Source organism: Rutilus rutilus (assembly GCF_951802725.1).
Source record: "Rutilus rutilus genome assembly, chromosome: 7".
NCBI lineage: Eukaryota > Metazoa > Chordata > Actinopteri > Cypriniformes > Leuciscidae > Rutilus > Rutilus rutilus.
In genome coordinates this window covers 36943937-36957464 of record NC_140221.1, presented here as the reverse complement: position 1 = coordinate 36957464, position 13528 = coordinate 36943937, and the positions used below count along the sequence as shown (strand labels likewise).

General features: G+C 36.5%; 1 long non-coding RNA gene across 1 annotated transcript; it reads left to right on the top strand.

Annotated features, from left to right (window-relative positions):
* The first annotated feature begins 8394 nt into the window (after positions 1–8394).
* Positions 8395–12784, top strand: LOC311293383. Its single transcript, XR_014627925.1, has 3 exons — positions 8395–8505; positions 10318–10464; positions 10816–12784. It is a non-coding gene; the product is annotated as an uncharacterized lncRNA (long non-coding RNA).
* Positions 12785–13528: the final 744 nt, after the last annotated feature.

Here is a 13528-nt window from a genome sequence, read left to right as displayed (position 1 = left end):
AGCATCTTTTATGACATCACATCAACATCTCTCATCATGTGGGTGGGGGAACGGATTCCGACAGATGGATTGTTTGGTGTCGGATTTATTGTACAAATTATTGTATGATAGTCTCAGCATGCAGTAAATGATAGAGAAGGATTTCTTTGTTCTGTAGGAAGGTACTGGCAACATCTGATCTTGTGGACCTCTGTGTTCGAATGGAGAAAGGGTCTCCTATTCTCCCTATTCTAAAGCAGTATAAGGGTTGTGGTAGCTTTTTCCCTAAACCTAAGTAAGTCCTATCTCATCTAACCTAAGTCTACCTGGGCCTATAATATTTAAACTCTAGCGCGTCTACACATCGATGTCGGCTGAGTATAGCACGTCTACACATCAGCTGGGTGCTAATCCTATACTCTAGCGCGTCTACACATCAATGTCGGCTAAATCTAATCCTATACTCTAGCGCGTCTACACATCGATGTCGGCTGAGTCTAATCCTATACTCTAGCGTGTCTACACATCGACGTCGGCTGAGTCTAATCCTACACTCTAGCGCGTCTACACATCGATGTCGGCTGAGTATAGCACGTCTACACATCAGCTGGGTGCTAATCCTATACTCTAGCGCGTCTACACATCAATGTCGGCTAAATCTAATCCTATACTCTAGCGCGTCTACACATCGATGTCGGCTGAGTCTAATCCTATACTCTAGCGTGTCTACACATCGACGTCGGCTGAGTCTAATCCTACACTCTAGCGCGTCTACACATCGATGTCGGCTGAGTCTAATCCTATACTCTAGCGCGTCTACACATCGACGTCGGCTGAGTCTAATCCTATACTCTAGCGCGTCTACACATCGACGTCGGCTGAGTCTAATCCTATACCCTAGCGCGTCTACACATCGACATCGGCTGGGTGCTAATACCTGTTCCCCTAACTAGCCTACTTCCTGCGCAGGAATAATCGACAAACAGACCTCAGCAAATGTCCTTTAAATGCTTTAATCACGGCCGGAGGATCTCTCGAGTAGTTCTCAGAGAATCTCCCCCAAGAAGAAGCAAAGCCGAAGGATCTCAGACAAATTCCATTGAGAATCCCACCAGCTAACACGAATACAACAGTTTTTATAGAATAGGGAGGTATGGCAAAATTATATGAATTTGATTGGTTCTTCATAGACAAACCCTTCTGTTATTAGGTAAAGCAAACTTTGTTTTAATGATTACTTAATTGTTAATCACAAGGTTCAAATTTAGTCATCTGTCTAGTTTCAATTCCCATATTTGTTATTTTTACACTCACACAACCAAAGTCAAAGGGCTATGGTAAAAATACAACATCCAAAAACACAGGACAGAACGTTTTAGTACATTGTGTTTCAAAGGGTTAGTTTTGTTAGGCCTAAAAACGGAAGTACAGTTAGATGTTAGAAACATGGTAAGTTTAATATACAGTTTACTATTTTATCTATTAAAAATCCACCACAGGGTCCTTCTGGATCCAAACGTATATGGTGATCTAGCCAGAACCTGACCATATATGGACTTGTTATTCAATGTATCGTATTCCTATATGATGTAAGGTATACACTATCTTATTGGTTAACTCTGTGATACTCCCTTCTTCTGAGACAAAGATGCTAATAAACTTGAGAGATACTCTTCTCTTTCAGCGCTGAGTTCATTGTTTATTCAAATTCTAATTACTAGAAGGACATTAATTGCTAGAATTAAGCACATGGAACCTGAAATCTAGCACCGTCGGATTCTGTTCCCTCCATGATTCTTACAATGTTCTAATATTTAAAAAAATTCACGATTTTTAGTTGGAGCCAATAGCCTGGTGGGCAGTAGCCTAGAAATCTAGACGCACCCTAGTGGCAGCAAATTTTATTTTGCAGTCAGTGTCGTCAACCAACTCTCCGTTGGCTTGCGAGCTGAAAAAAAACAAACTCTAGTCAGGCCAATCACATCGTGTATAGAGCTGGCGAACAGCAGTCTTTCGAAACGGCTTTGGCCGATTTCGAACCGGCTCTGGAAGACTTGGAGTTAAGCTTTTCTTTTTGAGAAAAGAACGGCACTGAAGTCATTCTTAAAAAAGGAAGATGTGTTCGGAGTTTTGCCGACCGGATACGGCAAAAGTTTAATCTATCAACTAGCTCCGCTGGTGGGAAAACACTCTAGTTGGTTGTAGCGCTATCCTATTGCGTGCAGAGGGAATTTAAAAGACAACCGTTTATCCTGCCCCTCAGATTGAGCCCTGCCAATGGTGTGTTCCCAGAGCGAACATCTTGATGTGGGTCTGGCTTGTCAGGCTAGGTGGGCAGCGCACAGATATATAGTCCCATTGCGTTTTGCGGCCTGAGTTTGAGGCCCGACTGATACGCTTTTGCTTATCTCGTCCCCCTCTCACTCTCACACTCTAAAACTTAAAAGTATTTATTCCTGTCTAAATACTCGACTGTAATAATAAAAGGTAAAAACACCCAAAAAAATTCTCTTCAACTTATGCTGGTTAAGCTCCATCTACACAGAATAGAATCAACATCTTTTAAGCCACTACATCAACATCTCTCATCATGGGTCTTTAATATACCTAAGGCTCAGATTTTTACTAATGTTTACCAGTGATTTATCTGATGCCCTCTCGATCTTCGGGGGATGTAGGCAGGGATGCCCAGGCTCACCGGTATTATTTTCTATTGCCATAGAGCCACCGGCTATTGCCATTCGTTAAAAACCCATCAATTACTGGCATAACATTTGGCAAGGATGAGCACAAACTATCTCTGTATGCAGATGATCTCTTATTATTTCCAACTAATCCAGCTAATTATTTTCCCCCTCTATGTCTCAATGAATACAATGCAGTATTGGGTTAAAAGCAGTGGTGGGCTGTCAGGGCCATCGGGGGCTTCTCTGCTTTTTTTTCATAATTAGATTAAATTAATGTGTGTCTGAACTTGTCTAAATTCTTACTGTCTATTTCAGTACATTACGATTATATCTGCATAAAGAATATGGTTATTTTTTGTGAGGCTGAGCTGGATTTTCCATATGTCATCTAAACGCAGCTCCGTGGACCAGCACTAGTAGTATAGCTAGGCTTCCGTTTAAGCAGCCATTTTCCATTTGATCATAACCTTGACTGACGTGTTATCAGCCAATCAAATTTTGATGCGTAGTGACAGAACGCCCCAGGGGGCCAGCAATGTGTCCTCGACATGGGGGGGGAGGAGGTTGCTATACAGTACAATGCTAAATAAGATACAATACATGTGTACAATAACAATTTTCGGAAAAAAATAACATTACAATGTCCAGAATTCATTATCGTTACTGAAGGCCCTGGCTGAAACCCCACGGTATTAAGCCAAGGAAAAAAGTTGAGAGGAACAGCGGTGTATTTGAATGAGCATTTAACGCAGAAAATGGCAAACATCGCAAGAGAAGCCCGCTCCCTGCGGAAAATTGGGAAAATCAAGGCGACATGGACAAGAAATTGTAAGGTATTTATTCAACTTAATGGGTCAAATCCGGAACAAGCTAAAGTTGTGATGTTAAGAGACCTAATTGATCTAGAACAGTTTAAATAATGAGACATATTCCTTTTTGTATTTTCAATACACCTCAAGAAATGCCGATGTTAAACCCTGTGGGAATGAACATAATTTTGTCAAAAGGGGAATTGTGGTCAGATAAATGGATATATCTTGTTGTTGGACTGAGCATGTATGATTTTATTAGAATGTCTATTCGATCTAAGTACTCACACTTTCGATCATGGTCCCAAATGTTGACATAAACAGTGACAAAATATTTGATATGGAAACTGTCTATGCACAGAATATATTAGTGCCTGGGGAATGTCAATACTTTACAACACAAGAGTTTAATGGGACTACACAAAGGTTTTCTAATGACGCATTTTCCATTATACACTTTAATAGCCAAAGTTTGAAATGTAAATTATCTAAGATCAACAACTTTCTTAGTGATCTAAAACGGACATTTAAAGTGATTGCTGTAACAGAAACCTGGTTGAAGGAAACGCAAGTTGACAGTGTACAGATCAATGGTTACAACATGTTTTATGAAAACAGGATGGGGAAAGGTGGAGGAGGTGTTGCCCTCTATGTTGATGCTAAACTGAAATGTAAAGTTGTTGAGCACAAAACTATAGCTGTGATTGATTTGATGGAAGCATTAACGATAGAAATTATAAATGATAAAGGAAAAAATGTGTTAATCACTTGTGTTTATAGACCACCTGGGCCTGTTACTGATTTGTTTACAGAAAAAATTATAGAAATGTTTGAGGATGTAAAGAACAAATCAGTAATTGTATGTGGTGATTTCAATATAGATCTGGGTAGCAAAATAGCAACTAACGACTTTAAGAATTATATGGAAATTGCAGGTTTATGCCCAATGATAACCAAACCAACCAGAATCACAACTCATAGTGCTACGATTATTGATAATATATATACAAATATACACGGTGAAATTATAAATGGTATTTTCATGACAGATGTGAGTGATCATCTCCCTGTATTTATAATTTATGACAATTTCTGTATCGATACTATGCAAGATAACTCTCTCGTTGTCATAAGGGATAAGTCCAGAAAGGCTATTGAGGATTTTAAAGAAGATCTTACTGTAAGAGACAAAACTGGGATCAAGTATATACGAATGACTTAAATAATGCTTATAATGCTTTCATGACTACACTAATTAATTCATATGATAAAAATTGTAAACAAGTCAAAATTCGTGCTCAAACTGCGAAAAAATCCTTTGGTAACCCTTGGATGACAAATGGGTTGAAAAACGCTTGTAAAAAAAAAATTTATCTGTATAAAATGTTTCTTAAAAAAAGAACAGAAGAAGCAGAGTGTAGATATAAAAAATATAAAAACAAACTTGTATTAATTATAAGAAAACAAAAAAAGGATTATTACACCAATTTGATAGACAAAAGTAAAGGCAATATCAAAAACACATGGGGTGTAATAAATACAGTCTTGCATAAAAGCAGGGCCAAAATTATTACTCCTGATTTTATAACCAAGAACAACTCAGATAAATATGCAACAGAAGAAATTGTACACGAATTCAATAATTATTTTGCAAACATTGGCTCCAATTTAGTACAATACATCCCAGATGAAAACATTGATGGTAGTATTATTCCACATAGTGTAAACAGCATTTTCCTTGAGAGGGTACAAGCGAGTGAAATTTTGAAAATTGTGTATGAATTTGCAAATAAAAAGTCAAATGATTATACAGATATGAATATGGCACTGATAAAGCAAATTATAGACGTTATTGTTGAGCCTTTTACTTATATTTGTAATTTGTCATTCACTACAGGGAAATTTCCAGAAAGTATGAAAATAGCCAGAGTGGTTCCACTTTTCAAAAAAGGAAATAAAAATGATGTTTCGAATTATAGACCCATATCCTTGTTACCACAGTTATCTAAAATTTTGGAAAAACTATTTGTGATTAGATTAAAACAATTTTTGGATAAAAATGAATTGTTAAACAATAGTCAATATGGATTTCGCTCAAATCATTCAACTGCAACAGCAATTTTGGAACTGGTAGAAGAAATAACCAATGCTATGGATAAGAAACATGTTACTGTAAGTGTCTTCGTGGACTTGCAAAAAGCGTTCGACACCTTAGACCATGAAATATTACTGAGTAAACTACATAAATATGGTATAAGAGGTATAGTTCATCAGTGGGTCAAAAGTTATTTAAAAGATAGAGAGCAATATGTTGAAATCAATAACACAAAATCAAAAAATTGTCCAATAACTTGTGGTGTACCCCAGGGATCGGTACTAGGTCCCGTACTTTTTCTTCTTTATGTGAATGATATAGCAAATGTTTCAAAGTTACTAAAATGTATTTTGTTTGCGGATGATACTACTTTATTTTATGCTGGCAAAAATATAAATGACGTATTACAAGTTGTAGAGTATGAGTTTGGGAAAATTATGAGATGGTTTAACGCCAATAGACTGTCTTTAAATATCAGTAAGACAAAATTTATGATTTTTAGTTGTATAAATAAGGATTTTGATGTAGCATTGTCAGTACAAGGAGTACAGATTGAAAGGACTCATGAATTTAAGTTTTTAGGTGTTGTGATTGATGAACAGTTGACATGGAAATTCCATATTGACCATGTTAAATCTAGTGTATCCCAAATTATAGCCGTGTTACATAAGGTAAAAGAATCTGTAAATAAATGTGCCTTAATTTTGTTATATAATTCATTGATTGTTCCACATCTGACCTATTGCATTGAAGCATGGGGAAGTGCAAACAAGACTTTCATAGAACCAGTTTTTAAATTACAAAAACGTGCCATTCGCATTGTAAATGGAAGTGAATATAGGGCCCATACAAATCCAATATTTATACAGTTAAAAACCTTAAAATTCAATGACTTATTGGAATATAGCCTTCTAAAAATAATGTATAAAGCTCACCTGAAAACATTACCTGATAAATTACAAAATAGATTCATCAAGAGAGTTAGTAGATTTAATTTAAGAGGAACTGAAGTCTTTCAGAAACCAGAGTTTAGAACAAAATTAAAGGAAAGATGTGTCTCAATACAAGGTGTCAGTCTGTGGAACAATCTAAATAGTGAAATTAAAACTTCGATATCGTTTTTTGTTTTTAAGAAGAGTGTAAAAGCATTACTAATAGAGAAATATAATGCTTCTATTTAGCAGGAAAATGTGATATTTGATTTATGACTTTGTGTATGTGCTGCAAAGTAGATGTGTGTTGTAAGCGCACCTCTTTGGAATTGTAATTTAACTTATGTTGATAAGGGGCAGATATTATAAGTTTATCTTCTTTCTGCTCCTTTTCATTTCTAAAACTTTTATGTTCTACAGAAGAAAGAAACTTATACAGAATATATTCCAGTTGGTAGCTATAAATGTTGTGACGTTACTTTAAGTACTTTGGCTACCACATAAGAGCAGCATTTTAGAGCAGATCTGCACAAGAGCAGATCTCAATATTAAAAATTAGAAGCTGTATTTTTTTCCTACAAAGATATCTAGTCATTTCAGTGAGATCTTAACAATTTGTGTGGAACCTTTCAGCATGTGTCAAGCAACCTTAGTCTGGGTAGATGCTATATTTAATTCCAAGTGAATCAAAAATGAGGCTGTGTGGGATATGCATACAGTTCAAAAGGTTGTACCATCTAAATGTGCTGGATCTTTTTACATCATCACCACCCATGTTTTCTAAAATTGATTTTTTTAAATATATATTTCATCAACATAACAGTACATTTAACCGATTGTAAGTCTGTCTTTTACAGACAGTGTTAGCTGTAGCTTTGATTTATAGAATTAAAGGCACAATATGTGATGATCATTAGCTTCAATGCAGAACATTAATAACTATGACTGGTACTGTCATATATACATAACATTATAATGAGCAAACTATTGCATTAAAAACGTTGTGAATTCTTTGGGTTTAGTTGCTGTGTTTCAGCGTGTTGTCATGGGAGGGGAGGAGCGCATCCACAACAGGAGTTTCACTATGTAATAGTTGATTACTATTAATAATAGCTCAAGATAATCTGTGCATGATTTTGTGCAAGTATAAGTTGTAATATTGTGTTTATTTTGTATAAATAACGGAACACAACCTATATATGATAAATTAGATGAGCTAAAACCATCTAACAAAGCTTTAGTTTAGGGGTGTTCCTTCAGCTCTTTAGCCTTAGCACACGCAGCTCAAACACAACGTTATTTGAAACAGAAATTTTAAAGATGTTTAATATTACTGTAGTATTAAAATGTTTTATATTACTGTAATATTAAAGAGTTTAATGTTTTCAAAAACACTGATGCGTTATTATTCATAACTAGTTCTTGTATCATTTATCAACAATATGGTTTGAGTAAAATCATTCCCTTATTGTCCATGCGGAGGCTATTTCATTTTATTAATCCATGGCATATGCATTTTGATATAGTAAAGTAATGTTGTCCAATAACTTGTTTGCATTTTAAATTCATTTTACTTATTATTTATAAGGCAATAGATGTTTTGATAAAACTTCACAATACATATGTTATTGCATTAAAGGGGTGGTATAATGCCCTTTTCACAAGATGTAAAATAAATCTCTGATGTCCCCAGAGTGTGGGTGTGAAGTTTTAGCTCAAAATACCGCACAGATATTTTTATATAGCATGTTAAAGTTGTCACTTTTTGAGGGTGAGCAAAAACGCACCGTTTTGTGTCTGGCCCTTTAAATGCAAATATACTGCTGCTCCTGACACAGAGGGCGGGGTTTCAAGAGCTCGTGTGTTAGCAGCTCCGATTATGTCACGGAGACACACACTAAAATGACAGTAACTGCCTTTTATGTTGAAACGGAGTCAGACAAAAATGGAGAGACTCAAGAATAAGTGACAAGACGTAGAATGCAACAGGACGTCTCTGATTGGTTAGTTGATGAATTTATGTTGCTGATGTGGAGTTAACTATCTTCAAATAGCATATTCTAACATGATAATCTATAAATCGCTCGTATAGGAACTGTTATGAGATGCACACCTCTAGATTGACTTTCTATTGCATGTGAGAAGACGGATGCTAAAGTTTGTACAGAGTTTGTACAAATGTGCTGGACAACAGCAACCTCTTCTCAACACAGACTGCGTGTTTCCGGGGGCGGGGTTTATGTAAATTTTAGGGTTGGTGATGTCACTAACCCTGGAGGAATGTCGTGTAGTCCCGTCCCTACCAGCTGTTTGTTGTAGTCCTTAAAAAACGATTTCTTTAAAAGCAAATATCTCCCTTTGCTTTGAACTTTGAGCGTTGTAACTTTGCAGCTGTTGTTTATGCTCAAAAAGCAACATTACACACTAACTAAAGTTAGAAAAGTGAAATCATACTCAACCACCCCTTTAATAATTCACCAACATACCTTCTATGAAATAAAGAAGAAATCATGTTTTTGTGTCTGTACAGATGCATGGAGACTTATTAATTTCTTAGCTGTTCAGAGGAAAATATGACACTGATTTTACTAAATGCTCTGGATGTTTTGCATGGACATTTTTCACTCTGATTTATAAGAATATTATTTTTAATAATTTTTATTCTTATTATTCAGAAGGATCCATTAAATATAAATAAAACGATGTCTAACGGAGATATATAGACTATGGATGTTCCACTCTGACAGACAGAATTGGATTGCTTCCCTGCAAGTTCAGAGAAAGCAGTAGAAAGGGAGGATGAGCATAGTTTGTGTTGGGTGTGTGAGAGAACCAAGAGAGAAATACATTGGTTGAGTTATGGAATTATTTGTCCAAGAGAGAAATAAATCAGTTAAGTTATGGAATTATTTGTTCATTATGGGTACTCTTATGAAAAATAAGTGTATTATTTGTTTACCTCTTAAGTAGACTGAAAGTAACTTTCTTTTACTTTATGTACTTCTCAGAAATATAGTTACATTTCCACTTAGGTTTATTGACAGAAAAGTCTAAGTATATTACGTCTTACACTTGTACTCAATCTTTTGATCGAGATATATTTAAAAGTATAATTAAGTATTCTGAGTATACCTGGCTTGTAGTTGTGTGAAGCTTTGGGGTGTTGATGGACTTGATCTATACTGTTTTGATCATCGTTCTGAATCCGATACGGACCTAGTCTTTGATAAAAATTTGACTTTCTCAGCTTTTAGAATTTAGTTAAAAATTTTGCTTTTTTAATTAAACTAAATGAATGAAGAAACTGCATATAGTTTAAGTATGAAAATGTATTGCCTAGGAACTTAGAAAGCTTTCTTGCAGTATAAAACTACTAAACTAGTAGTTTACTGAGAGTATACTTCAAAGTGTATTTTCATAAACTAAAATATATTTACTTATAGTAAACTATAAGTTCACTTATAGTTGCAGTACAATACAAAAACTTCGTTGTATAGTAGTTGTGTACTCAAAGTGTACTACTGTTACACAAAGTATACTTAAAAGTATACTTTTATACACTAAAAGTGGGCCAATTTAGTCCCAAGTAGTATTGAAACAGTACACTTACAAGTAGGCTTTACATCTAGTACATTTACATTTATTCATTTAGTAGACGCTTTTATCCAAAGCGACTTACAAATGAAAACAATAGAAGCAGTTAAACTAACAATAGGACAACAATATTCTATGTGCTATGTGCTATGCTATGTGCAAATTGCTATGACCCTTCCCAGTTTAATCTAACGCAGTACGTTTTTATTTTTTGATAATAGATACAGAATAGAAGATAAAGTGTTGTTGCCGAAAAAGATGCATCTTCAGTCGTTTCTTGAAAATGGGCACGGACTCAGCAGCTCTGGTTGAGTTGGGCAGGTCATTCCACCAGCATGGAACAGACCAGAAAAAGGTCTGGATGGCACGTAAGTCTGAGGTAATGAGTTTAGGTAAAAGGGAGCAGAGCCAGTGGTTGTTCTGCAGGCAAAAGTCAGTGACTTGAATTTGATGCAAGCAGCAACTGACAACCAGTGCAATTTTGTGAGGAGAGGAGTGACGCTTGCTCTCTTCGGCTCGTTAAAGTCCACTCTAGCTGCTGCATTTTAGATCCGTTGCAGAGGTTTGACAGTGCAAGCTGTAAGACCTTCTAGGAGAGCATTACAATAGTCCAGTCTGGATAGAACGAGTGCTTGGACAATGAGTTGTGTAGCCTGCTCTGATAGGAAGGGCCTGATCCTCCTAATGTTGTATTTCACTCTCACTTTTTTTTTTGTCAGGCACAAAGTCACAGAACACAGCCCTGGAAGTGGCCGGCATTAGCAAGCAAGACACAGAAAGACCAAAAGATGCACTGCCCAGCTAGGCTAGACAGACAGACAGACTAGAGAGAGATGCACATCAACTTAAAGGCTGATTTATACTTATGCGTATAAATCAGCCTCCCTTAGCCTCTACGCTATAGACTACCCATTGGTTTTCATCTATACTTCTGTATACTATAATATCATGTATACTATTAACTTTACTAGCCTGACGTTGTCATACTCAGATTCTAGTCAGAATATGAGTCTGATACTGCTCCATTGGGCTGTGATTAAGGGGCATGTTTCAACCGAACCAGGAAAGAAAATGCCTCGCCCTCCTTAGTTACTGTTGCTACAGAAACGAATTCAGTCGCTTATGTTACTGTTGATCATCTGTCCACAGGGACGGATTATGACTTGTAAAGGCCCTGGGGCCAGTTATCTCCAAAGCCCCCCCCAGCCCCCCCTCAGTGCGACAATAAAATAGTTTTTTAATAAATATAATGCACAATGTTTTTGGTGAAGACAGGGCTGCCAAATCTCACGCATCGTGTTGACACTGTTCTCCGTTTTTTCACGCAATGAAAAATCCCGAAGCAAAGAGGCCACTGACACCAACAGACAAGACAGGTTTCTTTTGATCAGACACGACGTCAGTCGATTTTGCTGGGGCTTCAGCCCCGCATGTATTTTGAAAAGTTGACGGACAAATTTGAAACCAGACAAAAGCCTATGTAAACCCCTGAAATCATAAGTTGCCTTATTTTATTGTGCTTTGGCTTTGTTGCTGTCTCTGACTGGTGATTGTTGAAATTTCTCACACAGAGACGCACCACGTGAGTGATTTCAGCCTATCCTAGAATATCTCCAGGATTTGTGCCAGGCCCGGCGCCACGAGGGGGCAAAAGGGGGCATTGCCCCCTCAGATCTTATTTGTGCCCCCTCAGTTTCATTTTTGTATTCATGGTTACAAATTAAATGATTAACTTTTTGAGCGGTACAGTCCCATATATGGGATTTTTTATTTCAGTGCCCCTGAGAGTACGGTCCCACATTTGGGATTTAGAATGTTTAGTGACGACATAACGGCCAGATTCAAACTGTGCTTTCGCGCGTTGGTTGGTGCTGAGCCAGAGTCGGACGCGCTCAACGCTGTCATATCACAACTATGCAGTGTTTTCAACCTCACAATGTTTATTTTAGGTTTCAGACATTTAAATACACATTAAGCACTAGTAAAATAATACATTTGGAGTTTGTAAAATACACACTGATGTCTGTGGAAGCAGCAATAACAATCTATTCAAATATAATTTGCCGACGTGTGTTATTCATATCAGACAAACACAGTGGTAGTGACTATAAAGTAGTTTACTCTATTCTTCTATTCCACTTTCTTGCATGTATTTCGGGAGAAATTGACAGGATTCTCTGAACTGCGGCACAAAGAAACAGCCATCTCACGTTATTATAGATCAAGATCAAGATTATTTATAAAGGTTTTTAAATGACCAAACACACTCACATACACATTTTTGAGAATCGGAAATCAGATAGAATAAAATGGGTTTAGCAAAATCTGTTGATTTTGAATAAAAAAGGGAAAAGGAAATAAAAGCGATACATCCACGGTGTGTCACGTGACAAATATGACGCGTCGCCATGGAAACATTAAGGGTTTCCGTTCTAAATTCTAAAATAACAGTCGCCTTGAAAAAACTCACTATGGGGAGTCAGTTAGAATATTAAAATTAAGCGTGAAAGGGTTAAAATATGCATAATAAATGATGCTGCCTTATCTTTTTTTACTAAGCAAGTTATCAGTGTGTATTGTTCATTGATGGTATAAAGTTAAGCCCCCTTAACAATTTCACATGCCCCCTCAGTCATTTCATTCTGCAGCCGGGCCTGATTTGTGCGCAACAGCAAACAATCTCACAGCAATTAAAAAAAATATATATATAATAATAACAGTCAGCACCGCGGCACAGTCCTCTGTCAGATGAGATGTTTTCAGGCTATATGCATGGGCGTTTCTAGGTTTTAAAAACATCATGGGCTGAGCCCGAAACGTCAGAGGCTGGGCTTATAAGATAACATGATTAATTCAGCCCTGGCACTGTATAGCCACACCAGCCCACGAAGTTGGTTTCAGCAACTTTTTTCTTTCTTGAGTTAATCAATGGTTTTGGCACTAATCAAAGAAGAAAAACAACTTTTTCTAACTTCTAACTTTAAAAAAAAAAAAAAAAAAAAAAAAAAGTTGCTGAAACCAATCTTTAATGCTAATATATAAATTGCTCATTTGCTTCTGAACACAAAAAGATTGCACTGGTGTTTGATTGAAATGTAACATCTATGCAAAATAATCCTTGAAAGATTTCTCATTTAAGGCTAATTCCTGTTTGGAATATGTGATTGTGTATTGTCAACAATAAGCAGAAACATTCTGCATTTCCATTTTGTACTGTGGATCATTCATTACAACATTTATCCTCATTCTCATGGTTACGAATCTGTTATCTGCTTGACAAATAATTTATGCTGCTGCCCAATGACATGCTTTTAAAGGGTTAGTTCACCCAAAAATGAAAATTCTGTCAGTAATTACTCACCCTCATGTTGTTCCAACCCCGTAAGACCTTCGTTCATCTTAGGAACACAAATTTCCGAGAGCTGGATCACT